Source organism: Pygocentrus nattereri, chromosome 7, assembly GCF_015220715.1.
Source record: "Pygocentrus nattereri isolate fPygNat1 chromosome 7, fPygNat1.pri, whole genome shotgun sequence".
In the NCBI taxonomy this organism is placed as follows: domain Eukaryota; kingdom Metazoa; phylum Chordata; class Actinopteri; order Characiformes; family Serrasalmidae; genus Pygocentrus; species Pygocentrus nattereri.
This window is the reverse complement of record NC_051217.1, coordinates 18,420,237-18,433,905: the sequence shown is the minus strand read 5'-3', so window position 1 is coordinate 18,433,905 and position 13,669 is coordinate 18,420,237. Positions and strand designations below refer to the sequence as shown.

Sequence of the window (13,669 nt, the reverse complement as noted above, 5' to 3'; positions counted from 1 at the left end):
ACCTTTTACCATTCCTCTCTCTCCCACCTTTTACCATTCCTCTCTCCCACCTTTTACCATTCCTCTCTCCAACCTTTTACCATTCCTCTCTCTCTCCCACCTTTTACCATTCCTCTCTCTCTCCAACCTTTTACCATTCCTCTCTCTCCCACCTTTTACCATTCCTCTCTCTCCAACCTTTTACCATTCCTCTCTCTCCCACGTTTTACCATTCTTCTCTCCAACATTTTACCATTCCTCACTCCAACATTTTACCATTCCTCACTCCAACATTTTACCATTCCCCTCTCTCTGCCACCTTTTATCATTTGTCTCTCTCACACGTTTTACCATTCTTCTTTCTCTCCAACCTTTTACCATTCCCCCCTCTCTCCCACCTTTTACCATTCCTCTCTCCAACCTTTTACCATTCCTCTCTCTCTCCAACCTTTTACCATTCCTCTCTTCCACATTTTACCATTCCTCACTCCAACATTTTACCATTCCCCTCTCTCTGCCACCTTTTATCATTTGTCTCTCTCACATGTTTTACCATTCCTCTCTCTCTGCCACCTTTTACCATTCCTCTCTCTCTCCAACCTTTTACCATTCCTCTCTCTCCCACATTTCACCATTCCCCTCTCTCTCCAACCTTTTATCATTCCTCTCTCTCTCCCATCTTTTACCATTCCTCTTTCCATCCTTTTACCATTCCCCTCTCTCTCCAACCTTTTACCATTTGTCTCTCCAACCTTTTACCATTCGTCTCTCCAACCTTTTACCATTCGTCTCTCCAACCTTTTACCATTCCTCTCTCTCCCACAGTTTACCATTCCTCTCTCCAAGCTTTTACCATTCCTCTCTCTCTGCCACCTTTTACCATTCTTCTCTCTCCCACCTTTTACCATTCCTCTCTCTCTCCAACCTTTTATGATTCCTCTCTCCAACCTTTTACCATTCCTCTCTCCCACATTTTACCATTCCTCACTCCAACATTTTACCATTCCTCACTCCAACATTTTACCATTCCCCTCTCTCTGCCACCTTTTATCATTTGTCTCTCTCACACGTTTTACCATTCTTCTTTCTCTCCAACCTTTTACCATTCCTCTCTCTCTCCAACCTTTTACTATTCTCCTCTCTCTCCCACCTTTTACCATTCCTCTCTCCAACCTTTTACCATTCCTCTCTCTCTCCAACCTTTTACCATTCCTCTCTCTCCCACGTTTTACCATTCCTCTCTCTCTCCAACCTTTTACCATTCCTCTCTCTCCCACGTTTTACCATTCTTCTTTCTCTCCAACCTTTTACCATTCTCCTCTCTCTCCCACATTTTACCATTCCTCACTCCAACATTTTACCATTCCCCTCTCTCTGCCACCTTTTATCATTTGTCTCTCTCACACGTTTTACCATTCTTCTTTCTCTCCAACCTTTTACCATTCCTCTCTCTCTCCCACCTTTTACCATTCCTCTCTCTCCAACCTTTTACCATTCCCCTCTCTCTCCAACCTTTTACCATTCCTCTCTCTCCAACCTTTTACCATTCCTCCCTCTCACATTTTACCCTTTCTCTCTATCTCCAAACTTTTCCATTCCTCTCACTCCTACCTTTTACCATTCCTCTCTCTCACATTTTACCATTTCTCTCTCTCTCCAACCTTTTACCATTCCTCTCTCTCCAACCTTTTACCATTCCTCTCTCTCACGTTTTACCATTTCTCTCTCTCTCCAAACTTTTCCCTTCCTCTCTCTCCTACCTTTTACTATTCCCCTCTCTCCAACCTCTTACCATTCCCCTCTCTCTCCAACTTTTTACCATTTCTCTCTCACCAACCTTTTACCATTCCTCTCTCCCACATTTTACCATTTCTCTCCCACATTTTACCATTCCTCTATCTCTCTGCCACCTTTTTCCATTCCTCTCTCTCTCCAACCTTTTACCATTCCTCTCTCTCTCCCACCTTTCACCATTCGTCTCTCCAACCTTTTACCATTCGTCTCTCCAACCTTTTACCATTCCTCTCTCTCTCCCACAGTTTACCATTCCTCTCTCTCCCACCTTTTACCATTCCTCTCTCTCCCACAGTTTACCATTCCTCTCTCTCCCACCTTTTACCATTCCTCTCTCTCTGCCACCTTTTACCATTCTTCTTTTTCCCACCTTTTACCATTCCTCTCTCTCTCCCACCTTTTGATCTTTTGCCATTCCTCTCTCTCCCACCTTTTACCATTCCTCTCTCTTCCACCTTTTACCAGTCCTCTCTCTCTCTCTCTCTCTCTCTCTCACACCTTTTACCATTCCTCTCTCTCTCTTCCACCTTTTATCTTTCATCTCTCTCCCACCTTTTACCATTATTCTCTCTCTCCCACCTTTTACTATTTTTCTTTCTTCTTCTTCTTTCTCCCTCTTTCCTCTACCTCCATCACATTGCAGTCATACATGATGCATTTTTCCTACATGTTTTCCTCTGTGTGTGTGTGTGTGTGTGTGTGTGGACTCCTCTCTCCATGCATTCATCTGTTTATCTATCTCTCCTTTTGAAGCACTCAGTTTTATTTCACATTGAGAATCTGACATTAGAAAAGGCAGATGATTATCTGACTGACATTCGGAATAAGATCATTTCACCAGATAAAAATCTCTTTCTTCAGGCCCATATTGGTTATTCTGCTGTTAGAATGGAAATCATCTCTGAAATTTGAATTCCCTATAACTCTGTTATCAGATAAACAACACTGTTCTCTCCCTGTGTGTGAAATGTTGTGACTCTGTGTTGAGCTGCTAGTTAGCAATGAGGATTGAAAGGGGAGAACTGAGGATCCCCTGCTATGAAAACAACCCACATTTCTCCACAAAGACAGCCCTGCCAAGATAAAACGGACAGAATAACTGCCACTTTCTAGATATTAAAAATCGTTAGAGAACAGAGTTTAAGTACAATAAAAATACTTGAATACTATAAATGTTAACTTATTTGCTCTCCATTAAGACTAAAATGCAGTTTGCCTCTGCTTTTGTAAATCAAATACATGCCCATCATACAAATAGAGTCCACCTTTGATATTGAAGAAAACAAAAAAATGCATTGTTCAGCTAAGGGACCCCCTTGAAAACAGCCAAAAATAGCATTTTATTCTAAAAAGACTTAAAGCAAATATTCTTACAGCTATCTTATACGTACAAATATTAGATATTATGACTAGAATTCATGGCTAAGATATCATTTCTTCCAGTGAACACAATCAGCCACATAGAAAAGCCACTCTAAGTGCCAATATAGAGCATGATGTGTAACACTGATAGTGCAGGTTGTGTTGGAAAGCCTAGCTGAGCGGAATAGCAATGGAGCGACCTTGTTTATTGCTGTCCTGACCGACTGTGTCCCCAACACACGGTCAGAAACACGAATGGAGAATGGCCAGGCATCGCTCATTAGAGGATAAATGTGTGTGCTGGGCTTTAGATCAGTGAACCTATACCTCCTGCGATTAATGGAGCACAGCCTGATTCGCCATTTCTGTGCTCCAGTGAACTGCTCCACTTGTATCAGGCAGCTTCGGTAATTCCACAGCACTAATGCCTCCAGCCCGGTGGTGTCACATTACGGGCCGAATGGAAGACATATAATTCTCTGCAAATGACATTATAATGGAGAAACGAATTCAGAGTGAGACAGAGAGGGAGGAGATTTTTTAAAACCTCAGCACACAGTGCATGTGTTTGGAAATGAACTCATTAATCAGTTATTTCTCAACTTCACTCATCCTCTCTCGCTATCTTTCTCTCTCTCTCGCTCTCTCTCTCTCTCTCGCACTCATGCACGTCTTCTGTGAGCTGACATATGCAGTCAGTGTTTTAGAGTAGCCATTTGTGCATATCTTAGCGTTGGGTGATTTCCCTCATCCCTCAGGCGTCATTGCTCCCTGCTCAGCTGTGCCAGAGAGAGAGAGAGAGAGCGAGAGAGGGAGAGAGAGCGAAAGTGTGAGACAGATGGAAAGACTGAGAGAGAGTGGTGGGCATCCAGAAACTTAGAAATTTTATATGCTTTTTTTTTGTGTGCCACTGACATCCTATATGCACAGCGCCTGCTTATATATGCTCATTGGATTAGAAACGCCTCCCTTGTATTTCCACTCACTGTCCACTTTATTAAAAACACCTTCCTTGTACTTCCACTTAATGGCGACTTTATTAGAAACGCCTACCCTGTACTTCCACTTATTGGCCACTTTATTGGAAACACCTACCTTGTACCTCCAGTCACTGGCCACTTTATTGGAAACACCTACTTTCTACTTCCACTCACTGACCACTTTATTAATAACATCTCTCTTGTACTTCCACTTGATGGCCACTTTATTAGAAACATGTTGTACTTCCACTCACTGGCCACTTTATTAATAACATCTCCCTTGTACTTCCACTTAATGGCCAGTTTATAAGAAACATCTACCCTGTACTTTCACTCACTGGCCACTTCACTAGAAACGTCTTTCTTGTGCTTTCACTGACTGGTCAATTTATTGACAATTTACACCTACCCTGTACAGCTACAGAGAGCCCATCTTATGCTAAACAATCTACTTCATTAATCATTGGTTTCTGACCACAGGGCTGCTGCTGCCCAGATAGCATTTGGGTGGTGATTCATTCTTAGCACAGCAGTGGCACAGACACAGTAGCATGTGTGGTACTGGTATGAGTGTATCAGACACAGTAGCGTTGCTAGTGTTTTTACACGTCATTGTCACTGTACAGCAAGGTGAAGGAAACTCCTTGTTGGTGTCCAGCAGGATGTACAGGAAATAAAACAGCCAGTACATTATGTGAACATATGTTCCTGGCAATCACCAACATTTATTAAGCGTCTCAGTAATAACACTAGTGATCTCTGATCAGGGCTCATTACTTGATGTAATTCTACTCATGTAAGCCTATTTAGTGAGTGGCCTAAGTACATATGGGCTATCGTCTGTAATTGTATGCTCTCGTGATTGTAATGGATCATTTCATTATTGACATGTAGCTGTAGCTGTATACTAATGAAAGTAGTAAACAGAAGATTAGCCTGAGATATCACTGCAGGACAAAACAGCACACAGCAGTGAGAGATTTAACATGCAATATTGTGTGTGCAGAAATACATGCTGCGAGGTAGATAGATAGGGCTAAATGTGATAGAAATTCCCCTGGCTGGGTGCTGCATTGGGGTGAATAACTGCAGAATCTGCTTATATTGCAAATCCTGCTTCTGCTGGAGAAAGGCACAGAGCAACTTCAGATTGGACACTCGCTTTACTCGCAGCTTTGATAAAGAAAGTGATTTTTTATCATGCGCCTGTAATGGAAAAATGACACTGACCCAGCTTTTTGGGCATCTTGCACACTGACAATCAGGAATTGAGGGCGTCATTCTTACAGTTTTTACAAGATTCCTCCTTTAACTAGTCACATTCCAGGTTTGGGAATAATTGGAGGTTATATTTTCAATATGTACAGTCATATGCAAACATTCAGGTGAAATGACATATTCGAAAGAGAAAATAATTTGACACGTTCTACAGAGATCAAACTTAAATATGTAATTTATCTGTAAATTTTTGTTTACATTTTCTTTTTATTTAAACATACTGGAAAAAATAAAACAAAATATAAATTCGGGACAGGCCCTATTTTTTGTTTTATTTTTTCCAATATGTTAAATTCAGCATGTTAGAAGATTTTAAAAACCAACAAAAAATGTATTTGACTGGTGTGCCTAAAACCTTTGAATGTGACTGTATATCATTGCTGTGGTAAGAAATGGAATCAGTCTTAGAAATGCTTTCTTTCTATAAAATGAAAAAATGCAACAAGATTTTTTTACAGGCCAAAGGTCCAAGCATCATTCAATATTCATAGTATCACAATGCAACCATCTACTTGTTGGCCCTAACATTAGAAGACTGTGAGTTTGATTTCTGGAGATGCCCCAATCATTCATGGTTGGAAGTCTAGGAGAGCATAATGGAATATCTGGCCCTCCTTCTTCCCCATCACTCAGAGTTATGCTAGCCAACAAAGTATTTATTGTTCTCCTCAAAGCACACTGAGCCATCCAAGGACATACTAGCACTTGTGTGACAGTTTGAAAATATGTGGCACCCTTTCACATGTTTCCAAGGAAGGATCATTGCTATCTGCCATTGCCTCAATCCTTCAGTTTGTTATCAGCGCAAAAGATGTACCTGGGTACGTGTAAAAGTCAGGTCCTTTCTCCAATAGACTAGATTATGTTGCTTTTCCCAGTTTTACCCATTTACAAGGCTAAAAACAACTTTGAGATAAATGTCATTGTTCTCAGTGATCTGCAAATTTGGTACTTGCTATGTTTTTTTACTACAAAAGCTAAAGCAGAATGTGTCAAAATGTCAAAGCAAAATCTGCTTCAATGCACAGACATTAATAGTCCATAATAATTTTTCATGCCTATCGTGGCAGTTTGCTTCAGCCTGGGATGATTAGGTTTAGGTTTATAAGTGTGCTGCTGTTCATCTAAGTCAACTCTAAACTTTACCTCAGCTATTAAAAGAAGGTGTTTTTTTTTTAACAAAAGCTGCAGTTTTTTGGTGGGCTAAAAGCATTTTATCTCATGGAGAGCATGATAAAATGTTCTCATTTTCATCATCCTGGAGTCTTTTCATTCCCATAAAAAGCTAAACACAAATCTATATTGACGCATACCTGGAATTTCAAAGATGCATTAATTTAGTAGATAGGATTTAATGTTAAATAAAAAATACACTTTAAATATATCTAAAATATCTCTAAAATGGCAACTTTTATATAGAAGGAAAAAAACATTTTAACTTGTAACTTAGATTTTTTCTAAGTAAATTTGTAGAATTTCTTTTGGTCAGTTAATCATGTAATTTTAACACAATGCAAATTCTAACATTTTTTTGCAAATTATGCAAAAACTAAAAAAAGAAAACAAAAAGCAACCATGTTATATCTTTATGGGAGCATTCTAGTTATATGTCTAAAACTAGAGATACATGCTTTTTTTAGGCTATGTGGAATTCTGTAGTGCAGCATTATATCCTTCAGCCTTATCCTTTTGACATTCTCTCACTACAATACCCAGAATGCATTCTACAAATACAGTGTACAACCATCAAGAATTCCTGCTAGCCACTGATCTACAGTGTAATAAATAATATGCTAGCATTACTGTAACTTTTACCCTGATCACTGAAAAACAGTGTCAAGAAAAGAACAATTCTGTCTTTATTTGGCAAAAACTGAAAGCTAGAGACAAATTTTTAATCTAGTTTTCAGTCAGAGAAAAGAAACTGAGGCAAGGTATCTAGATAGCTAGGCAGCTAGCTTGCTAACTTTAGCTTTTAGCTTGTCATTTCTGTTGTTCAAGTAGTCAGTTCTCTTAATTGTAATGATTATTTGAAGACAGTTGTTACAGTTATAAGGCTGAAATATAATCTTCAGCTCTATGTCTTAGCACTACTGTTAGCTGCCTACCTTCCGTCAACATTTGCCAGCAAACAAAAAAGAAGAATTGAAACAGATCCTAAAAATCTGCCCTAAAGCAGTTGTAGTTTTTCAACGGTTCCTCCTACCTTCAACATACGTCATTAGAAAGTGTACAATTATATCTGAATTATATTGGTATTGGCAGATATTTGTTTAAAAATGTGGGCATTGGATCAATGTTTAAATTCAACCAATATTTCAAACCAATGTTTGATGGCGTATTTATCGCACTCTACAGTAATAGAACATTTAGGTGTTGCTGGGCTACTGTGCTAAAATATGTGTATTTTACCAGATTTGTAACCCTATAGAAATGTTCTACATCTGTCTGCAGAGCTAATTTTCAGGTGAATTTGCTTCCAATTTCCACGTTTTATAAATGTTTTTCAGCTTTGGCAAATATGTACATGAAAAATATTGAACAGCATCCCTACTTCAGCGTCTCTACTTTAAACCGGAAAATTCCCATCTTCTCATTCACCAGCTCCTTGTTTGAATTTTCCAGTTACACCTTAAATGGGGCCTGAGGCGCCAGAATGTGACTACTGCACCATTTAAGGTGGAATGAGAAAATTCAAATAAGAAGCCGGTGAATGAGAAGCTGGTTTCGCAACTTTTTGTTGTTTGACAGTTTCTCGTTGCAGATTAAACATATCAGAAAACCAGCTGGAGTCAATTCTTCTCCAACTCATCAATGTTTCCCTTAAATATTTCTATTTGCCCTTTAATAGCTACTACCTAGGCAAGATTGTTGTCTGTGTTGCTATGGTGACAAGCAGTTTGCGTGCTAATCCTCAAGGGTGAATCAGCAGTCATATATATTAACTCCAGCGTTTAAGACCATTTATTGTTAAAACTGTGTTGAAAGATCAGCAGAGCTTTATTTAACTGCTAAGGAGGATTATTTTATTTCTGCCTACAAATCTGATCCTGCTGTCGAGTCGCGACAGGGCAGCAAAAGAGCTGCATGTTACCGACCCCTGGTGTAAGAGGTGAGCAGATATGTTTACAGCAGATGTAGGGATGGCTGGAGTGTTTTTTTTTTTTATACCATCTATAATGTCTACATTGATACTTTATGTGGATGAGATATTGTTATTTATATGAAATATCTTTGTTATATCTGTAAGGGATAAGTCATAACTTTACACCTATGCACTATTATATAACTACTCAGTTTCATCTTGACAGCACTCCCTGGATAATTGATGCTGGATACAGATATGACTGAATGAGTGTTGCTAAACTGCATCATCATTATCACCGCAGTCACATGTAGGACATGATAGACTGCTAATTGTTTATCACCCACGCTGAGTGTCTTGCCAGCACACAGGGAGCAGAAAAACACAGCAGTGCACGGCATGGGTCACCGTGACACATGGAGCGGCGTCCTTCCTCAGCACATTTCATATCAGTAACGTTCAGCTGAACAGAAAGGAAATGAGACCTGGCTGTTTTTAAGCCCGGTAATGTGCATAGACCATATGCAATAAAATAATCCCCTTTTCACTGTAATCTAAAGCTATGGTTTTATCAGAGACAGTCCACATATCAGCTTAGATTTGTGACACTGTGTGTGAGAGAAGGCTTAAAGGTGCGCTGAAGCTCATTGTTATCACAAGCACTGGTGCTGTAGGCTATTTTATATGGTATTGTCAGTATGTGGCATTTACTTTTGCAGCATTATCTTCAACTGATGTTCATGTTGAATGCAAGGCACACAGTGTTTGTCTTCACAGAAGCCAAGCGACCATTCGGTTGCACTGCTGAACAGCAGATAGAGGAACAATGGAAATGGCTCTGGCTAATGGGTGAGAGTGCAGTGTCTTCTGAACAAACGCAGCATCGGTGCCCCTGCCAGCACCAGCCGTGCTTCTGCAGAGGAACAATAACTACAATGCAGCATGTGGAGTAATGAGCGCAGACCTTGCATACTGCTGTTACATATATTTTACACTGCGTTCCAGCTAGGATAACAAAACCAGTCCAACTGTAATCACACAGGTGAGGCAAAATTGGCCAATATCAAAAACTGAAAAAACAAACCAATAAGAACTGCAAAGGACATTGAGTGGAAGTTTGATAGTAATACTACAAGGGTTTCAAAAGAATGATATAAGGATCTTCGGAAATTATAAATTATAAATCCGGAAAAATTCAGAAAATTTCTCAATAACTGTAGTTTACTACAAAACACTACACAAGTACTATAGATTACTATAGCTAGCACTAGAGTTTAATATAGGTCTTATATTTTCTTTCAGTGTTATTATGGTATTAAATTCTGAGTCTATCTATCTATCTCTCTATCTATCTATCTATCTATCTATCTATCTATCTATCAAAGCCTGATGGAGGTGCTTATTTTACCCTTTATAAGAAAACGTCTGATGTTCCAAAAGCTCTCTGTTGACCATAACATCTAAGACTTCCATCTATTTTTCAAATTCCTGCAGAATTAAATGGCTAAGATGTAAACAAAGTCATTCCGAGTGGTCTGAAGTAAAATGCTCCATTCTTTACAAACTCAAAATTGTTCTCAGGGGTGGTGGAACCAGACATTCAAAGGGTTTAGAGCTCCCACACAGAAAGTAGTTACACGAAATGGTTACAAATAGGCAGCCTGACGCCTCAGACATTGTGTTATGATTGCTTTGAGCTAAGCTTATGGCCTAAAAATGTATTTGTAAAATCCACTCAAGGTGGAGAGTGCTTTATAAAGCACGCTAATCCCCAAAAGAAATCTTTTTATTTTCAGATTGGAAAGTCAATAAAATGACTACATTTGTGTTGTAGACACTGCGACCCCTGGTTCCAATTAGCACCCCTGTAAAGAAAGCTGAGCTTTCTCTATTGAACCATTCCACATCACCACTCTGAAAGACTTTCTCAGTGCCTGAGTCCTGCAGAAATTCCACTTTAACACTGACGGAACATTTAAGACAGTTTTAAAGTAACTGATTGTATTGATATGTTGTATTATATGTGTTATGGTTAGACTTACCTGTGTCTTTCAGAGCTGGTTTAAGGTCAATCTACCGCTGTCCAGTGGGTTCACTGTGACTCCGACAAACTGTCCAGTTTGTGCCTCTGCTCTGTGTGTGAGGATGTGTGCATTCACAGTTGTGATCACACCAGACTCCTGTCAGAGTGTGTTGACACACACGCGTCCTCCAGTGGTTCTTTCTCTGATGCTCTCTTTACCCTCACTCACTCACTCACTCACTCACTTACTCTCTCTCTCTCTCTCTCTCTCTCTCTCTCTCTCTCTCTCTCTCTCTCTCTCTCTGCCTCCCTCCTTCTCCTTGAGCTCACTTTCTCAGGAAAGGAATTGCTCTCTCTTTAATCCGGTTAAAGCTGGATATTTATACCACCGATGCCGTTTTAAGTCGCTTCACTAAGACTTTCAAACTACAGCGCACAGCACAGCAGCTTTCTGCAGCTCACCTACCTCTCTCTCTCTCTCTCTCTCTCTCTCTCTCTCTTTCTCTCCCTGTCTGTCCTCATCGCTCTCTCTCTCTGTCACTCTACCCCCCACTCTCCTCATCCTTTTCCAGCTCAGGGTCTTAGTGCCCATCTACACGTGAGCTGTGGTTGTGCAGATCTCTCTCTCTCTCTTTCTCTCTCTCTCTCTCTCTCTCTCTCTCTCTCTCTCTCTCTCTCTCTCTCTCTCTCTCTCCCTGTATCTTTCTCTCTCTCTCCCTTCCCCATGTCACTTTATTTCCTTCTCTCTCTCTCTCTCTCTCTCTCTCTCTCTCTCTCCCTGTATCTTTCTCTCTCTCTCCCTTCCCCATGTCACTTTATTTCCTTCTCTCTCTCTCTCTCTCTCTCTCTCTCTCTCTCTCTCTCTCTGATGGTTTTGTCTCAACATTAATCTGACCCTCACTTGAATTCAATTCAGTTACAATTATGATTCTTAACAAAGTGATTCCAGGCATTGCTCCAGGAATCCTCATCTGCATTTCCCTGTGATTCTTTTCATTTCCAGCATTTTGATTAGCATGATTAGTTTAATAATTTGGAGTGATCCGATGCGAAATGCTCCATCCCGAAGATTCTTACGCAGTCAGAACCTCTCACCATCGTGGCATCAGGCACCAGAAGTCTGAAACATTTAATACCTCTAGTGTCCACTCCTAGCTTTTGAACTCACTGGTAGGTAGGAATGACGCTGGGTGGCCAATCATTTACATCAAGAGTTCCATTAAATACCAGTCATTACAAAATCCAGCACTGGAAACATGATTCAAGGATTCACATGACCTCTGTTACTTCACAGAAAGTTATTAAATGAAATGGTTATTGAAACTTTGCATGAAGACTGAGACACAGCCTCATTCACCAACCATTCTTAAGAAAAAAAGAAAAAAAAACACTTCTGCAGTTTTTTTGTGAAGATTCTGATATTTCTAATTTGGGATTTGCCTATTTGAGACGTACTTATTTGGGATTTTCATATTTGGGAATTTTATTATTTGGGATTTTCTTATTTGGGAGTCCACACACACTCAAGAGCACCAAGGTGTTAACATTTCTCTGGTTTAAAAACACATGAATCTGACATTGACTTTTCCTTAGGACCTTTCTCATGAACAAATTTAAGAAATGAACAAATTTTAAGAATGAGGCCAAGTGTTATTTTTGAAACAAAGTTTTGGCCAAAAAATATTAGAAAATTTATTCAGGGCAGAGAAATATTATTTTAGCCCCATCAACATTACATATCAAAATTCATCATTGGTTTTAGACAGTAAATATAATGACTATATTTATGTTGTAAACATCTCAACCCTTGGTTCCTATAACCACAACTGTAAAGAAATCTGAGTCTGTAGGTTTCTCTGTAATTAACCATTTCACTTTAAAGCACTCTGAATAACATTACATGCCATTAATTTAATTGGTGGACTTCCCCTTTATGAATATATATATATATATATATATACATGATTGGAGACTCTGTCCTACTATTGCAGGTTTTTGGGTGGATTTTTACACTGAGAATGTTGAGAATTTTGATCTGAAAATGAAAGCAAATTCTATTCAGTATTACTGTAATCAAGTTAAATTGATTCTAACAGTGCAAAAATCAATGCAGTTCCATTGTCACATTCACTGATAAATGACAATATATATTTACAACAAAGCATCTACATGCTAGCTTCTTATTTAAATAACCTAACCTGGTGCAGCAGTTACATTGTGGCACCTAGGCATTTAAGGAGGAACGGAAAATTCAGCTCATTATCTGGTGAAGTCATATGGGGAAAGTCAGTTTATTCTTATAGTCTAGTTTAGTCTGTATTTTTACACCCTTATTTGGCCCAGTTGAAATGATTTTCTGTGGGATTATGTGTCTACTCAGAGCCATTGTTGAAGTCGTGCAAAAAACAATGAGCCTCTGGATTGACCACCATTCAGTTGACCTCTCCATGTGCCCCAGTCTTATGGGAGAGAGAGAGAGAGAGAGAGAGAGAGAGAGAGAGAGAGAGAGAGAAAGATTTGTACTATGTCTGTTTCACAGACTAACCCCCTGCGTCTGTGAATTTGTGTCCATAAGCTTTTCATTTCATTTTTCTGACCCACTTCTCTGACCCACCACTTCTCCCGTCTGACCACTGTTTTTTGTGGTATTAAGATTGATGTTCAAAAATAGATAATAAAGACAAGCATACTGGAAAAACAGTCTGTCCTGTCCTGGATTTCCTGATGATGTGCTGGACCTCAGGGGACCCCAGTGGGGATGAAGAGGAGAGAAGAGGATGGACACGAGTAATCAATAAAAATCCCCCAGGCTTATGCAGACGATTTCATACATTCCACCTATCCCTTCACCCTCTCTCCCCCCTCTTTGTCTGTCTGGTTCTATCTCTCTCCTTCAATGACTCTCTTTCTCTCTCTCTTTCCTCCCTGTGTCTGTCACTCTCTCTTGCTTTGATTCTGCTGTTATAATGCTCTGCTTGGTGTGGACAGTTTGCCTCTGCCATGTCGTTTGTCTTGTTCCATCATGCTGACAGCTGTTTGGTGGAATACGGATCAATAGCCTGTCCATCCTCACCCCACGTCCAGTTTCACACAGCACAGCCAGGAGGTGAGGACAGACGGAGGGAAAGTCCTCTCAAAGTGAAGAGCCAAAACCATCAAGAGGGACCA

General features: G+C 39.8%; 1 protein-coding gene across 1 annotated transcript in view; it reads right to left on the bottom strand.

Moving 5' to 3' along the window:
* Positions 1–10,964, bottom strand: part of tmem91 (transmembrane protein 91) — a 60,663-nt gene extending 49,699 nt beyond the window's left edge. Inside the window, exon 1 of the mRNA XM_017698614.2 lies at positions 10,521–10,964. The gene's annotated coding sequence lies outside the window, so the exon portion shown is untranslated. The remainder of the gene's footprint in view (positions 1–10,520) is intronic.
* Positions 10,965–13,669: the final 2,705 nt, after the last annotated feature.